Below are 18,644 nucleotides of genomic sequence, written 5' to 3'. Positions count from 1 at the left end.
GCTAAAGGTGGTCCTACATGTTATTATCAGGGTGGTCATAATGCAATGGTTCTTCGGTGTAAATTTCACTTATGCCCGAAGCAAGATTTGAACCTCGTATCTTTCTGGTACGAGGCCAACTCCTTGACCACCATAAAGGTCCATCAATAAAATTCGTCACTTTATCTCTGATTTTCTAGTCTTTATTCTACAGTCGTCATTTCAGTTAACTGTCTTCCACAATGCACTACAATAAGGTTTTGAGTTGAGGAAGTATTTTCCTCATATATTTTCGAATTCCCTTCGTTAGAAATCAGATTTCGTGACGTAATGATTCTAAAAATTAACGAAATTCTGCTCAAGGATTTCTGAATCCTCAAAAAATAGAGTTTTTATTTCTAAGATTGTAGCAAGATTTAAGGGAATCAGTTGAACTCAAATTAAGTTGAAAATGAATTAGTAACATCATATCAAAATTTAAAGGAATCACTTAGACTTCAAGAAATCAGCAAAAATTAAAGGGCTTAATAAGTTTTGAAAGGTCAATAAAGTTTTAAGAGCACTATAAGATTTAAGGAAATTAGTACGATTTAAAGGAGTCAGTAAGATTTAAAGGACTTTACTGCAAGTTTTACATGAATCTGTTTCAACATTTAAATGAATAAGTTGTAAGATTCAAGCTAATCAATTGTAAATTTTACAAGAATATGTTAAGAAAGAAAATCAGTTTTAATAATAACGAAAATAAAAAAAAAAACTTTAAGATTTAAATTAATTGTTTATCACATTTTGAGTTAAGGTTTTATTCGATGAATTTTAAGCTATTTATATATTTTTTCGTTATACCTTTGTTATGAGATTATTTGATTTTGTTTCACCTAATCAAAATTTAATCCCAGTCTTAAAAACTTTTGAATCATTAAAGTAAGTTGTTCATTTTCTGCTATGAAATCCCCTAATTATATTCAAAGATATCTTTTAAATAATTGTTAATTTACATTCTATAGAATCAAGTATATTAATAATGGGACGAAATTGTTTTATCAAGTTTGAAATTTCAATTATGAGTAAATTAAACACTTATAATTTATAAATATTTTATACACCAATTTATAATTTAAAATTTTTTTCTTGTTTTCTTGTTCAAATTTTTAATATTTTTTAGTGAATCCTATATCTTTCTCAGGACTCACGGAAAAAAAGAAAATACATATTTTGAAGCCAAATTATATTTCCTGCTATATCTTACATAGTTCCTATAGTTTTAAATTTAACGTTTTTTTCATCTCTGGCTTGTAATTAGAGGAAAAGGTTATATGAGAAAATGCCTGGGTAAAACGTTGGATATTCTAAAACAGAGACCACTTCATACGATAAATGCTCTTTTTACCTAAACGTAGTAAAACTGATTTGCAGCCTGATTTTAATGTCCCTATTTTAAGTATTTATACATTTGAATATAAAATTTAAAGAAAATTCTGTACTCGACTTTTAATTTGCTATTTTGAATCTCAATAAAACTTACGTAAAAAAAATACTAAACATGCTTGCAAAAAAATAAATAAATAAAAATTAAAAAAAAAAAAAAAAAAAAAAAAAAAACGGTGGTGCACAAAAAATGATTGGTTTGAAAAATACGCTAACGAGAAATGAAAAAAAAATAAAATTATACGATTTTTTTTTTTTTTTTTTTTTTTTTTTTTTTTTTTTTGCAAAACCAAGGATTTTATACTATTTAAGAGTCGAAACTGTTTACAAATTTCGCAATTAGGTGGCGTTAAGAATTAAAAAGTGGATATTTTCTAAATAATCATCATTTTAGGCAACAACATGTAGTCAGAAAGCATAGTTGGCAGCAACTTGAAAATAATTCATTCAAAATGAAAAAAAAAAGTTAAGATTAAAAAAAAAAAAAGAATTTATAACGCAGTGTTTTGAGTCAGCAGTGCCATCTGTCGACGTGCTTGGTCAGTTTGAAACTCCTTAAGAATTAATACTTGATTTATTTAGCTAAACTCTACAAACCATACATTTAAATTTCCTTTTAATAAAATAATAAAGTAATAATCCATAATAAAAAGAAATGTTTGTCTGTGTGTCTCATTTGTAACTCCTGAACCACTTGTTCTGGAGTTATTAATTCTGGTGCTCGTTCTGCAGTTTTTTCCGGAGTTACTCTGAAATTTAGAAAGCATCAAAAAGGGACAATTTCACCCTTAATCCAAAACAATCACTCAAAAATTTCAATTGCAATGTTGAAAATTTGAAAAAAAGAAAAAAGAAATTTTTTCATTGGTTTAAGACCCTCTATTGATAAAATATAAATCAATAATCAGCATGAGCGTCGTAGTATAGTATTAATTAGTATTTTAAACCGCCTGTTTATTTTTCTAGTGTTATGATCGTAAAATGTGTTTCCATAAAACTAAACAATTTAAAATATTTTGATAATAGGTGCTAATTGAACTAAAAAACATATATAATAAAAGCAAAATTAATGGAGAAATAGTACTTCACTTAGGAGAAACGTAAAAAAATCTTTATACTATTATTCACCCCAATGATTTTTGCAAGACAACTGATATAATGTCTGTTGGTTTAGTTTTAATGGATACTAATTGTACTAAACTACAGGGTGATTCTAAAAAGATGGGCAAAAATTTTAGGAAGTGATAGTGCACACCCAAGCAAACAATTTTTATCAAAGAATGCATGGTCGAAAACAAAACGCAAAGGTGCTGGCGCATTTGCAAAGTTGTTTGATGCAAACGTGAAAGCTCTATTCCTGTTGCGAGTTACTGCGCTGGTTACTTGTCGTCAAGCTTTCGGCCGCTGCAGGGAAAGTTGGCGATATGCCTGGTGTGTTTCAGAATGTTCGCCTATCTTTTCTTCGCCGTTGTACTGCGTGCATAGCCGCAGCCGGCCACTGTTTTGAACACTTATTGTAATCACATGCCATTAAATTTGCTTTTATAACTTAACTTCATCGTTCTTTGTGTGTTTTTGCCTCATATAAGAACATAAACTTTGACGCCCTCTAGCGGTTTTGCGTTTTGTTTTCGACCATTTATTCTTTGATAGAAATTGCTTACTTGGGTGTGTACTATCACTTCCTAAAATTTTGCCCATCTTTTTAGAATCACCCTGTATATACAAAGTAAAATTAGTATATTGTATACCCATTAAAACTGCACTAATCATGTGTATTTTTAATATAGACACTACGGATAGAAATTTTTCCCGGTATCTCGAAAGGGTTAAGATAATCGCTTGATTGCGTTAAATTTTGACTATCATGAGTTGGGTACAAGCAACATCATGGTAATTAATACTAAATACAGTTAATCTCCATAAAGCAACCACGGGAAGGGCAAATAAATTAAAATTAAATTTTAAAAAATTGGAACATTTTCGAATTATTCGTTTAATTCTAATTTATTGATTGTTTACTTTTTTTCATGCCATACGTAGAATGAGTATTCAGCTGCACTGAACTAAATTCCGGATCAAATTCCGATATAAAGTACTAGCACTGTGGGTACATCAACCGTCAAATCCTTTTTAGCATAAAATCCAATTTTTACAGTATTATTATTTTTTATATTTTTAATTTAATTATTTCAGTGGTTTTGTGGTAAATAAGTAAGTAAAAATTACGATAAACGACATTTTGTTTTGTTCCGTATTATGTTTCGGTAAAAATGAATTTTATGATAACAAGTGCCGATGCTTTTTACCGCACTTAGATTCAGAATTTTTTATAATGTAGTTTAATTAATTTTTCAAATTTTTCGGTATTTGTGACTTTTGTGGCTATCAGTTTCATGGATAAAAAAAACATTCTTTCCTTTTTTTTAAATTTTTCAGCAACTTTTAGAGATTTTTTTGGTTTAAGTGAAAAATATCTTCAAGAAAAAATGTATTAAATGTTTGAATTTTAGATTAAAAATAATACATAAAAAGGATGAGAAAAATAAAATCAGAGCGAATAAAATTTGATTAAATTTTTAAATTCAAAGGCTTTGAATTCCTTTAAAATAATTTCATTTGTTTTCAATTTCTCGGTTGCTTCCAGCAAGAACATGAAAGATAATGCATTCCAAATTTAAACTAAACAAAGTAACTGAACATTATTCAAAAGATATTAGAGAAGTATCTTTTCAACAAACACAATTGCTAATTCAATTCGATGCAAATTTAATTAAAAAATTTAGATTTGCATATTTTATTTAATCTTTAAAAAATATGCTTTAAATAAGAAAAATTTGAGGGGATTTAATGTGGAGAGGAAGATTAAAATCTTTTATTGAATAAATAAAATTTCATCAACAGAAAAACAATGCTGGATAAAAAAAAATATAACGAAGTTTTTAAGTTCTTTTGATCATAGAATTTGCTTGAGGTTTTCATATGCGTTTGTAAAAGATTTTAATCAATAAATTAATAATTAATTAGGCAATAATTGAATATTTCAATGAATATTTTTACTAAGATCAAACTCACTATTATTAATAATTATTAATTTAAATTAAATTAAATGCAATTAGTTTAAATAAAAAGTGGAAATTTGTAAATAATAATCTGTTTAGATATAGTTTTATGGTTCCCGCTTTTTATATCCCTATCTTTTTTCGAAAAATATACAGAATACTTTGTGCATTTATTTGCCTTATCGTTTAAAATTATAACACTTCAAAAATACCAAATCGAAGAAAAATTATATTTTTGCCTTAGAATTATTATATTTTTGCTTATAATTTAGAAATTTTAATCATCAAAGAGAATTTGATAAACTGTAAGTTAGAATATTTTAAGATGAATAAATCTAGCATTAAAACTAATCTTATTATATGAATGCACATAAATAAAAAAATAATGCTTATATGATCCAATAAAACTTTTTCCAACCATTATTTTCTGTTTTGGTCCAGGAAAGCTGCAGGAATTTAGCAAATTAAAACCTACCAGCAAATATGTCAGTAATAAAAAAATAGAAAATTAACATTTATTAAGTCTAGAATTGTATGCCTCCATATTAAGTGATCCTGAGAAAAGCTTAGAAATGAATATATAAATCCTTTAGGTATTTAATTAATGATATCTTATTATTTAAATTGGAAAAATAATTTCGTTTTCTTCATTCGAGAAAACTATTTAAGCAAATTATTTAATTGATTTTATTAAGGGAAAAGTTTTATTTTAAAAATTTTCTAACATGTAAGCTATTTAGTATGCATTTCCAAACTTTAATTATTTCAATTTAATACAATTTTAATTAAAAGTAAACAAATAAATTATGCACTCTAAAAATGGATTCAGAAGGTTCACGAAACTTTCTTTGTTTTAAGCGTTATCATTTCCTGGGAACTACTCCAAACCAAACAACTCATTAAATTGTATTAAATAATATATATAGATATACATGTATATGGGTGATTCTCACGAAACATGACAATTCGGACCAAAAAATTTCTTCAAAATTAAAAAATCTTCAAAATAATCTAAATTTTTTTGTATACTTCTTTAGCTACACTTTTTAATATCTTGTAGACAGCAGTGTAGTTTATTGACATTTTCTCGAGAAAAAAAATAATATAGAAATTCACCAAATCTTGAATGCTAGGAAAATGACATATTACCTTAGAAGTTTAAAAAACAGTCATTTTAAGTTAATAGTAAGTAACTCAACTTAAGCCTTTATGTTAGGTGGACCATAAATTGCTTAAATTAATTCTTTTTATCCGCTGTAGAAAGAAACAAAAAAATTTTTGTTGTTGATATGTACAGAATAAAATTGTGTATAATAATTAATCATTAAATGAATAAATAACTTTGATTACATCCAAGCATATTACAATCATACATAAACTTGTTATTTGGTTAATATTTGCTTTCCCTCTTTACAGTATTAGCAGTCAAAAAGAATTTCTGGTAACTCTTCAATGTCCTGGCATTCATAAGTCAGGAAAATGACAGCCAAGATAATGACAAATTCGTCATTTTATAGCTTATAACTTTACTTTAATTTAATATTTTGGCCGAAGACGTTTATATTCTGCAGAAAACAACAGTATTTCTTAAAATAACTCTAATAAATCTATTTAGTTCTTGTTATTAATGATTTCAAGAAGCCAGGAAAATGACAGCATAAAAATCTACTTACCTTGAAAACTTTTTTGAAATAGATTTTGAGCCAGAAAATTGGTTCTTTATTCGTGCAACAAATCATGTTCAGATAGAAGGGTATCTAATCAATCTATTAACATAAGATATTGATTCCTGGCGATATCTATTTTGGTTATAAATCACTAAATAAAAGTAGCCAGGAAAATGACAGATTTTCATGGGACAAACAAATTATTGAGAGAAAAAATTATTTTAAGCGAAGTTTTAGTAAGCAATACCCTCTGCGTATATTCTAGAAATGCTTACATAGGATAAGATAAAAAAATTAGATTCTGAAAAATGTATGGGAAATTTTGAAGCTAGTTATTATTGGAAATACTGTTCGGGACATGAAAGGAAAATGACATTTTGATATTCAATTAAATTTTTTAAGTATACAAAACAGTCAATGCTAGTGCAAAGTCATTTTAAAATGCTAGCAGCAATGCTATTTATTAATTTTTTTTTTAAAAAAAACGTTCTTTTAGTATTATAATATTAGATATTGGAGCAAAGGACAGTGAATTGTCATGTTTCGTGAGAATCACCTATATATATATATATATATATATATATATATATATATATATATATATATATATATATATATATATATATATATATATATATATATATATATATATATATATATATATATATATATATATATATAATTAGAGCGAGTGATTTCTCAGTTTATCATCGGGTTTCCAACTCCGAAACTCTGCTTTTAAAGCGAACGCACTAACCTCTGTACCACTCCGTCATATAAATATTGCGTAGTCAAGAGTTAATAAAAATTGTAGAAGAACATCGAAAATTCTCAGAGATGAGAAAGCAATTGCGTCAAATATTGAGAGTTTTGTCGAACATTGCGTGATTTCGTACCCTTACCGTGATCGTCATAACTGAGTACTCTGTTATATAAATATTTCTCCGTCAAAAATAAGTAAAAATTGTTGAAGAGAATCGAACATTCTCAGAGATGAGAAAGCAGTTTTGTCAAATAGGGAGAGTTCGTGCTTTGTCGAAATACACACGATTTCGTGATGTTGTCAAAATAGCGAAATTAAATCGCTCAATCATCAAGTTGTATTCCATTTTTGAAAGTGTAAGTCATAAAGTGTAATCTATAAATAATTTATGAAACTGGCAAAATATTTCGCAATGCATTTTTTTAAATTAAAATCTCAAATATTAAGCAATCAAATCATGAAAAATAAGACTCTTATTACCCTTTTGACCAAATTATATGTTCGCTAAATTTCAGAAAATAGAATTAATAGGTTTTCTTGCTCAATTAAATTAGAAAAGTTTTTTAGAATTAATTAATTTTAAAGCTGTTAAGAATGTCAAACAATTGAAAAATTTATGTTTGATTACGAGAAGACAATATACTTAAACAACTAAACAATATATTTAAACAAAAGACCGTTGCAGGTGATTTTATTAACTAAACAAAAGAAAAGCCTTTTACAAGAAAAATAAAAGTTATTCTTTAAATTGATAGATTTAGAAAATCGATACTGAAACTGAGAAATTCTATGAATTTGAGTGTTGAATAAGAGATTAAAAAAAGGTGGGTGTAATTTATGGAGATCGCTATTTAATTTAATACAAAATGCGGGATTTCAAAGGCAAGATTTGTAAAAAATAATCTTTTATAATTAATAGAGAGCCTATTATAGAATCTAGTAACTTGCTTTGACAAAAAATTAAAATAAAAATATCTTGCATAAACCATTCAGCCAGGTTTTTTACAATTAAAACTTATTAAAATAGATCATAAATTGTGTTATTTTTATATTTCTTTCAAGAAAAATAAAACTAAATGTGATGCCACAATTGGCATTACATATTTATTTTCCATCCTTTTAAAATATCTTTCATTACTTAAGCTTATTTCTATCAATAGAACTACATTTAAAATAAATCAAAGACTTAATCTTTTAAAACGAACATAAAATATTTATTCTTTTCTTATAGATCAATGTAACGAATACTTTTTATTTCATTACTAATGCAGACTTATTAATTCACTGTCGTCTCTAATCGAAAACAAAAATCTATTTATAACTTGCTATTCTAAATTTCCAACTGCTATATGTTTCGGTTGCATGGTTGTAATAATTCTCATAAATTTGTTGGCGACTCGTGATCGCCAAGGTGTTCTTTTTAACCCATATTGATACGCTAGTTGGCTTTGTTTTGGCTATGATATATTATGATAAATCGTCAATTTTGGATCTCCTACCCATGCTTTCGATGTCCGTTAAGAATAATTATATTCACATTGAATTTCAAATTTGTGGATACTTAATGCTCATAAATTTATTAGCGACTCGTGATCGCCAAGGTGTTCTTTTAAACCCATATTGATACGCTAGTTGGCTTTGTTTTGGCTCTGATATATTATGATAAATCGCCAATTTTGGATCTCCTACCCATGCTTTCGATGTCCGTTAAGAATAATTATATTCAGTTTGAATTTAAAAATTGTGCAGGCTGGGAGTGCCCTCTTGTGCCTCCCCAGTCTCAATTTCTAACCGTCAGAAATGATATTCTGGCAGTATGATCTCTCAATAGAGAGTATTCTGATTTCATCCCTTTGAGGGATTTCATATTTTTTTAGATTAAGAAATGGCCATTCTCTATATCACCTATTATGCTTAATAAAGTAAATTTTCATTTTAACGAGTTATATATTGTTTCCTGGACATTATCCATTTTTAGTATTTTCATAATCAAAAATGTATTTTTGTACGGCTAAGTAAAAATCCACTATACGAATATTGGCGGCTAAGGACGGAGAAACAAACCTCCGCCACAGTAAAGATATTATTAACGCGTTTTTTTCATGTTATTACTAAATTATTTATAAGATGTATCTCGTAGAACTGATGTAAAGAGAATGATTCAAAAGCTTATGGCCTTTCATAAACTGCTCAGTTAAGTTGCTTATGTATGCGTAATTTTCTAAAATAAAATTCTTTGAAAATCAACATAGCTACTTTATGTTGCCTTTGAATTATTCAAGAAAAAATAAAATATATTGTTAAATAGTTATTTTATGTCATCATAAATTAAGATTTAGAAGTTCACTCCCATAAATTTGGTAAAGTCAATGACCTAGAAGCTTATGGCTCTTCCTAAACAGTTCAGTTATGTTATTTATAAATAAGTATTTTTTTTAGATAAAATTGTTTAAAAGGTAACATTGCATTTCTATGCTTAATTTGCATGTTTTCCCAAAAGATATTATAAATATATTATAACCAATGAGAACAATTCTGAATTTTGATTAAAAGAAAAACAAAATGTTAACTGTTGACAAGGGAATGCTGATTCGTTGCCAAAGACACTAATTCTTCACCACCTCTCCATACCACATAGAAATGCATTTTACCATGATTTGTTTCTTCTCTGAGCCACTGAGGTTTATCTTTTTCTGTTTTTTTATTTTTTCTCTCCTTGTTACTGTGTTTTTTTTAAAATTTGTTTCTCATCTTTATTTTTCTATTTTTCGTTAGTAACTTTATGTTTTATAATTCAAATTACTTTTAATTTTTTCTAATTCACGTCTGACAAGTCTTGAAAACGGATGTCTGTTTCTTAGCTCTTGAAACATGTTGATCGTTATATCCAATTTGTATATTTTGGAATCAAACGTATTTGCATATTTTTAATCAAGTAATGTTTTACCACTTTAGTTTTTAGGAATTATTTATTTTACATACTATTTTAGTTAAATCTATGATTATATGCTTTGTGCTAAATTTGTAATGTAATGCTTACAAATTTAGATACTGTGAAAATTGAGTTTACTTGCTTTACATCCATGTTAAAATATAGCTACTTATCATAAAATTTTTCAAAATTTTTCTTTGTAAAGGAAAATTTATATTTTTAAGAACAATTTTGAAAAACTTTATTCGGAAACTTTTTATTTGGAAGTGAGGATTGGTATTAAGATGTTTGAAATGTTATATATTGTGTATATAAGCATGTTATTAAAAAATCAGCTCAGGTTTGATTCGGTTCACAATTTATGTGTAATTTTTCTGAAATAAGATATTATAAATTTATTCTGAAGTTTAAGGAATTAATAAAAATGAACCTGAATAGGTTCATTTTTCATTGTTTGTAAAATATTGCTTATTAAACAACGCTTAAAAGAAAATACGAACGTTAAATTTTTAAAAAAAATCAGTGCTTTTATTAATGCATAACTCGAAAGTCCATTAATTTGAAAATATATTATCAGAAATTAGAATTAAGACTACTGTAAATAAAAATTATATCAAAAAATTTATTGACGTGACGAGGAATGAAAGATTTCTCAAATTTTAAACAATATTTTATTGAATTAGTAAGTTATTACTAATTCAATAAAATACTTATGAAAAAAATTTAAAAACATTGAGTCTTTGAGTCATTGAAGACTCAATCGTTTTTTAATTTCTTCATTCATTTGATAACAGATTTAAATGCATTTCTAGCAAACATTCACCAATAGGGTGTTTTATTCATTTACTATAAAACTTTAAAAACTATAAAACTTTAACGGTTTTAGTTCATACACAGAGTGGTAGTAAGAATATGTGGTAATAAGAATTTTGAAAACCATAATTTAAACCATTATCATAAGAACGGAAGCGTTACCAGATTAGTGATTTAAATACAGTATACTTCGATACTTCGGTTTTATTAATCGGAGTTATTTTTTTCTAAATTAGAAATGCCATCACCATATAGTACTGTAGTTTTACCAAAATTGTTTTTCTCCATATATGCGATAACTTTTTATTTAACTAATTAAATAATATTAAAGCATTCCAAATAGTGTTAGTTTCAGTAAAAACTTTGTTTGTAAAATGTATCCTTTAAAATTTTTATTCAAATGAGTTAAAAAATACATAAATAGCGAGCTTTGCGTGTTTGGAAAACATTATTTTGAGCAAATACTTTTCTCAGAAATTTGAAAAGGAGTTTAAGAAAATTATACTTAATAGAAATTTATTTTTATACTGGTATCCGCCAAATAGAATTTTATATTAAAGTAAATTTAGTGTTTAAATTCATTTTAATGAAGTTTGGCGTCCGTCAAAAATATAAAGCTAACTAAGCACTCATGATAATGTGTTCTTGATCATAAAATCAGCTTGCTTTGCTTTTACTTGAATTGTTTTTAAAATAACTTTTCACTTATTAAAACCATACCAAAAATTTTTTCTTTGAGTTCACAAAAATACAAAATATTACATATTCACACAAATTTGAGCTATTTGTGCTGAAATTTAAATTTTTCTTACAAACCCTTTAAGTTAATTATCGCCAATTATCTTAAGCTTAGTATTTCACTTAATTTTAATGAATGGCATTCATGGAGTCAAAATATTTTTTATTCATTTCCAACACTTAAAGAGGTAATTTGAGAATTCTCGAACAAATTAAGTTAAAATATTGTTTAAAGTTGCCTTTAGAGACAATTCATCTCTGGAGACATGATCATAGAAAATTTTGTTTTCTGTTAAGATTATTGAAAAGCAGAATATTTGTGGAGCAAATTTAAATAATACTATAATATTTAGTTAAAAAATGTTTTTAAAACGTATGTTTTCTGTTAAGGATAAGAAAAACATAATATTTCTATCTGTGTAGCAAATTTTAATAGTATTTTATACCGCAAAAATTGCGGTTCGAATTACGGTTTAAAGTATTGGCATTTTGGGTTTATCATTTATAAAATCCATTTTAATGCAAAATATTTAAAATATATAAATTATATAAAATATTTAAATATATAAATTATATGAAATATTTAAATATATAAATTATATAAAATATTTAAATTAAAATATATAGAATATTTAAAATATTTAAATTATATAAATTTTTACAGTAATATTTATTTAATAAGGGTGATTCGGTGATTTCAGATTTATCATTACAGTAAAAGTTACATTACATTGGATTTTTGGTTCTGTAACAAAATAGATTTTACGGTAAAAAGTACTGGCACCCTGAATGCTGGTACTTTTTAGCGTTATTTGAACCGATTTTTTTTTAGTGTGGAATTTAGCTTAAAAATGTTTTAAAAACGCATGCTTTTATGAGTGGGAGTGCGAAAAAGCGTATTTGTAATTCAGATTTTAATAGTACTTGAAGAATTTAGTTTTTATATGGTTGCAAAACGCTTTGTTAGGGGTATGGAAAAGAATAATATTCCTATTTGTGTACTGCCTGATATCACTTTACTGAAATTTTTATTGAACTGAGACCTACCTTTTAACTGATTCTGATACTAAAGTGGATATATTGTAAGATTTGTCATCACGTTTGAACATTTACATTAGTGCATAAATATGCACTAATGTAAATGTTCAAACGAGATTGTAAATATTCAAACGATATTTTTTATATTTTGAAACTCATTGCAACTGCTTACAAAGACTTCATTCATTAGGGAATAATTTACTACTCCTTGAACTAGTTACAAATTTCTTTGATATAATTTAACTCATCTTTAATTCTGTGAAACATTTATCAGTGACAGTACTCTTTCAAGGATGTCTTATTTGACTCATTTATACCGATTTTCACTGCATACTTTCAAATCTGTAAATTTATAGTATTTGTGGGGGCGGAGTTAACGACCATGCCAACCTTCATCTATCAAAAGGTACCTCATGTCTTATATACCAGTGAATTGATGTTTAATTATCGTGGTGGTAGTTATGCCACAATACTCCCCCACCAGAATTTTATCAAGGATAGAATTCGATGAACGGATAGCAGTAGTTGCTATACTTGTGAAAGACCGGGAGAGCTGGTTTTAAGATCACCGGGTTTTTTTAGTGCTGAATGTGAGAGGTGTATTAACTTCACAGTCGTAGTCGCTCCTGTGTTGCCATTAGCAGTCGAGTGTATGCAGGCAGATGTGTGTTTAATCGAGACGAGACTGAGTAGCAACAACGTGAGGAGGTGGATTATGCTGCAGTCACAAGTAGCAAGTCAACTGTTCAATGCGGACCATCCACCGAAGTAGGCGTTACCAGATTGAAGTGGGCGTTATTGCGTGTTCAAATCACGTCCGGGTCACCAATGTGGGGGAGTTGTCGACAATGCCGCACTTTATCTATCAAAAGGTACCTCATGATTGAATCAAGTTAGCATGCCTTATGTACCAATAAATTGAAGTGTAACATTCTTCCGTTGCAGCTTGGCACTGTGTACACATTTATATCTGTTCATTTACATTGAGAATTTTCTTAATTACAGTTTCGGTGCTTTGTAGAAGACAATCATCTTTACATCTGTTGTCTTGCTGCTTTAGAACTCTTTAACCACTTAGTAAATGATACACATCTATTTTGCATTTGGAGACCTTCATTTACAGTTCATGTTCATATATTATGTTCCAAATTTTGTTATCCCGCACCATTGAACATGTAACATCTGTAAATTTATATTACGGAATAATCGTCAGTTATTGTTTGGACCTCTGAAAACAGCAGGTCTTTGCATGTGTGCTTTTACATACTTCCTACCCGGAGTTACGGTCAAGGTTGCTTCATTCAACTCATTCTTTAGGGTCAGAAACACTATAAATCTTACCATGTTTTGGTAGTTTCGATCACATTTTTTTTTAGTGAACGAAAAAGGAGACTTAATTGCATAATCTTAACTCACCTAAAGAGTCTAAAAATTTCTTTGCCGATTTATTTTTTAAAATAGTATTAATAGAAATCAAATTTATTTTAAAATGTATGTGGAACTTTTAATTACAATTTATATATATATTTTTTTTATGTTGATACTAAAAAGATCGTAATTTGATGTGCAAACGTGTATGTTCACCGTTTTTACTGTTTGCAGAAAGTAATCAAATTATTCGATTGTATAAATTTTCAATATTTAAATTGAACCATTTAATTTTTAAAAATGTTTTTTACTTAACGTTTTCTTCGATCTTTCAAAAAAGAAAATTCTGAAAGAATTGAAAGTCCATTTTAATCATCAGTCTTTGTTAATAATAATCGAGTTATCATATTAATAAAAGTTCAATTATCTTATTGATAAGATTCTATTAATTCTAACATTACAAATATATGATTTCCAATTATTTAAACATTAAAATTATTTTTAAATCAAGACTGTGCCTCTATAAACTATTTTTTATTGCACACGGGGAAAGGCATGTGCTAAAAATATTTGATTTCACATCTGTTTATACTACTGGGAATCACTTACACGCTTCGCTAACAAGCTTTCATGAGTTCGTTGTAATCAATACTGTTTTTCGTTGCAAAACAAAATTTTTTTCGAACGCAAATAAAAATCAAATATAAAGTTACTAAATCTTATAAAAGATGAAGCTTCTAAAGCAAATATTAAGTTACAGAATATTTTTATATCATTTAAAAAGAAGGCATTTTGAAATAAATATTTTTAAATTTATCAAATGGAGTGCGAGTCTTGATATTTGCTTTATTTTTCTCATTTATAAACGTTTCTAACAGTTGCTCAGTTTTGTACCAAGCTGCTCCATAAAGTAAGTGATATTTAAGAGCAATTTAATAACTGAAAATAGTAAGATAAATCTTTATAAAAACTTGCATAGTTTTTGTCGAATAAAAATTTTATAGGAACATTAAAAACTATGATATAAACTATGAAGAATTATTTTTTTAAAAAAATGACGTCAAATTTATACTTAAGAGCTTATTCTTTAAAGGCAATTACAGCCTTTTCCACAGCTAGCAAAAAAACCTCATTATCCTTTCTAAATTTTCTTATACACCTTCAACATCAACTTCACGCTTTAAAATAAAAAGTGGCAAACTTTGACAGCATAATAAGTTTTCCAGCTTTGTACCACGGTACACTAAAGATATAAATAGTTTCCTTGATATCTTAAAATTCTGGAATGAGAAACAATAAAAAAGTCTGCTGCTTCAAGGAAGTAAGTTATTTTTTTAATAAAAAAAGAAACAAAAAGCACTTAGTTTAAAAAAAAATAAAAATTTTAAAATTTAGTTACAATACTGTGTAACCTGTAAATATTTAATAGTCTCTACTGGACACAGTATTGAAGAGACAATGTCCTTAAATAATTTGATTAGATATGGTCAGTAGTGCATTTAAATTATTTAAATAAATACTTCAAACTTTAAACTGTAAAAAATTTAAAACAAAATATTTTGAAATCAATTTACTTTTTTGACGAGTAAGACACCTGGAGTTTTGTGCAGTGTAAGCTTTCAACAGTATCATAATATTTTTATGCTTTATATCTTACATAATAATAATAATGATAATAATAATAGTATAATAATAATAATAGAGGCTCATAGAATAGAAAGTTCGATACCCAAAGAGTTGACTCAGGTTCATATACCAGCGGTGAGTAGTTGATATGAATTCTGCTACCCGCTTGCAATGACCACACTGCTAATGTAAAATATCCTCTAATCGAGGATTAGAGTCGCCTTGCTATTAGTCTACCCATGAGATGTTTTTGTGATTTTCCTCTTTATGTAACGCAAATGAGGGCTAGTTCCATAAAGTATGTCTCCCATTAAGGCTAATTTTTCCCAATGCTTGATATGGGAGTTTGCCTGTCTGTTGAGTTCGGCTCAAATTCACCATGCTACCGTGACTAACATTGATAGTCGTAAACTCAGAGCTCAGTCAGCTGTTGAACTCCGGTTATAAAATAATAATAATATACCAAATTATCGTTTTGAAGGACTGAGGCTTTATCCCCGGAAGTGGTTAAACAGCCCCTCCAGATTTAAGGTTGATATGCACCAGATTGTTTTAGAAGTAAAGGAAGCCGGTACGCAATGCTGTCTATATTGTCACCATCATGTTGGTCACAAAATTGTGGAGCCTTTATCTTTACGGCTCCTTTGGCTCATGATTGGCGTTTGCAAGAAAGTTTTACATAATAATATTAATAATGATTATGAGTAAGATACGTTCATGATGATTAGCTGCGATTAAAGGGAAACTTAATGAAGAAAAAGAAAATAAGAGTGTGAAACAAAATTAATAATAACAATATAATTTATAATAATAATTTCGGTTGTTATTCCTCGATTTATGTATTTCTGTTGGGAAAGCAAAGTAAATAAAAGTTTCCTTTAAATGCACTCGATACACTCTGGAAAAGAAATACATTTCTTCAAAAAAGATTAGCCTTAACGTCAAAAACAGAACATTTTTAAAATCACTTATTCACAAAAAGAGCAAAGCTTTAATTTTTTTTATTCGTATGTTAGCATTTTGCATGGCTTCAAATAAAATATATTCTAAAATCTTCTTTAGTATAGAAAGATCTTCCTAGCATCTTTTTTATAGTATCTTTTTTAGTAAAGAGAGGTAATTCCACTTTCATTAGAGATAGCAGAGTTAATGAACCAAGTATTTTTTCAAGGAGTATATGTAAATAATTCAAAAATTATTGTTTCATTAGTAAAACTTACAACACATGCACATACATATGCAATACTTAACGTAAATATGTTAAATTGCTTGGAACTAAGATAGTATAGGGTAATTTCGGTTGTTATTCCTCGATTTATGTATTTCTGTTGGGAATCATTGCTACCGTTTGTTAATGAAGCAATAGACACCGAGTCTTATTATCAAGTAAATGAAGTTTGACTACAGCTAAATACGCTCGATTTCCTCTAAAATACATTAAATATTCTAATTAACGAATGGTATTACCTTAAGTGACATAACTCCTAATAGATTTTACATTCCTGATAGCTTCTTTAAATGATAACTCAATGATAAGATATGCCATAACCTTGCTGTTCAATCCAAGTCAATATAAAACTTTTATTTATAAAAGTTTTTTTCAGTGCCTCTTCGAGTTTGATTGAGTTAACTGCCTCGATAATTCTATTTGGCAATATTATTAATTGCTTGAGCACAGTTTCGTAAACATCTTACAAACTCGTAATATTTGTTTTGACCACAATAATACTTTATCTATGTTTTAAAGGAATTTTATAAAATGCATGATTTTACGAAATTTTTTTTAAATTTTTTAGAACATTTTGTAATAAGAATTTATTACTTACGTTCAATATCGCTATAATTTTTAAGCTTTTAATGATGTCAAATCTACGTATGTCTAATATTATAATCTATACTGGTAATAACTATAATAATAATCATAACCATACTATACTAATAATAACATATACTAATAATAACATATACTGATAATAACATATACTAATAGTAACATATAATAATAATAACATATACTAATGATAACATATAATGATAATAATACATACTAATAATAACATATACTAATAATAACCATAACTAACTAATAATAACCTACGTATAATGATGTCTAATGTTCTATAAATTTTGAATGTTCATTTTTTAATTCATAAATGCTTAATTCAAAAATGACTATCTTTTCTTATTTTTTATGAAAATAGTTCAAGCGAAGGAGAGTTTAATAATAATGTAATAAGGAGTTTCTACAAATATTTCAAGATGCATGATAGATTAAAAAAAAAATATCTTAATATGAGTTTAACTTAACATGAGTTTATTTTTATACAAAACAACTAACTATCGTAGTAAAAGGATAAGAATTTCACCTAGAAAATGGTCAGGAAAAAATACTTTCTCGATTTTAGATGGAAACTTCTAATGCTATTTTTTAAAATTTATTCATGATATTTTAAATTCTTTTATCAGTGTCTATCTATACGTAATATTATTTACGTAATGAGAAAGCTTTAAGCACAAGTTTTATAAGAAATTTAGTTCTCTCATTTTTTTTAATGTAAAATATAGTTTAATTGATGAAATTGAGTTTAAGGAACACTTTTTTATGTAATATTTCTTAAAATAACACAGAACTTTGAAATATTACATTTTGAGTAAATATAGATAACTAAATTACTTCCATCTCAAAGTTTGAATTGTTTCTTAACAACGCACCTGAGAGCATCGAATGTCTAGCATTATAATGTTTATCCTTTTTTAATAATTTAATAATTTTTTTGAAAAAATTTAAATTTTGGTTATTTCTATGTATATTTTTTTTCGATTCAGCATGTCATTAATTGAAAATTTGGAATGTAATTTATTCCCAAAACTTTACGAGATGAAGATGTCCACCCTTGTCTAATGTCAGGAAAGGAGAAATTGAAGAAGTTAGTCCAGTAATTATCAATTTTTCAAGTTATACGGTCAGTGAGGTGTACTGAAAAAGTAGAAGCATTCTTAATCTTGTAACAGTTGGCAGAAAAAAAAATTGTCTTCTATCGTAATAAAGAAGTATGCAAATCATGAACTTACATCTTACCTTTGAATTTACATCTTTTTCCCTCTCAATGGCCTAAAACTCAAAACATAATAAAAAACAACAACACTAATTTCATTCTCTAGCTTACAGTAGCATTTGATCATTTCTCGGCAACGATCTATAGCTGTATTAAACTTGTTTCAGTTTAGTT

At 27.1% G+C, this 18,644-nt stretch overlaps 1 protein-coding gene across 1 annotated transcript in view; it reads right to left on the bottom strand.

Moving 5' to 3' along the window:
- LOC107452234 (uncharacterized) overlaps positions 1 to 18,644 on the bottom strand; it is a 101,243-nt gene that overhangs the window by 37,666 nt on the left and 44,933 nt on the right. The window lies entirely within an intron of this gene.

The sequence above is a fragment of the Parasteatoda tepidariorum genome, chromosome 8 (genome assembly GCF_982258835.1).
Source record: "Parasteatoda tepidariorum strain Cologne lab strain chromosome 8, Ptep-v5.0, whole genome shotgun sequence".
Taxonomy (NCBI): Eukaryota; Metazoa; Arthropoda; class Arachnida; order Araneae; family Theridiidae; genus Parasteatoda; species Parasteatoda tepidariorum.
Note: the sequence above shows the minus strand (reverse complement) of the source record. Positions and strands in the feature narration are given on the sequence as shown.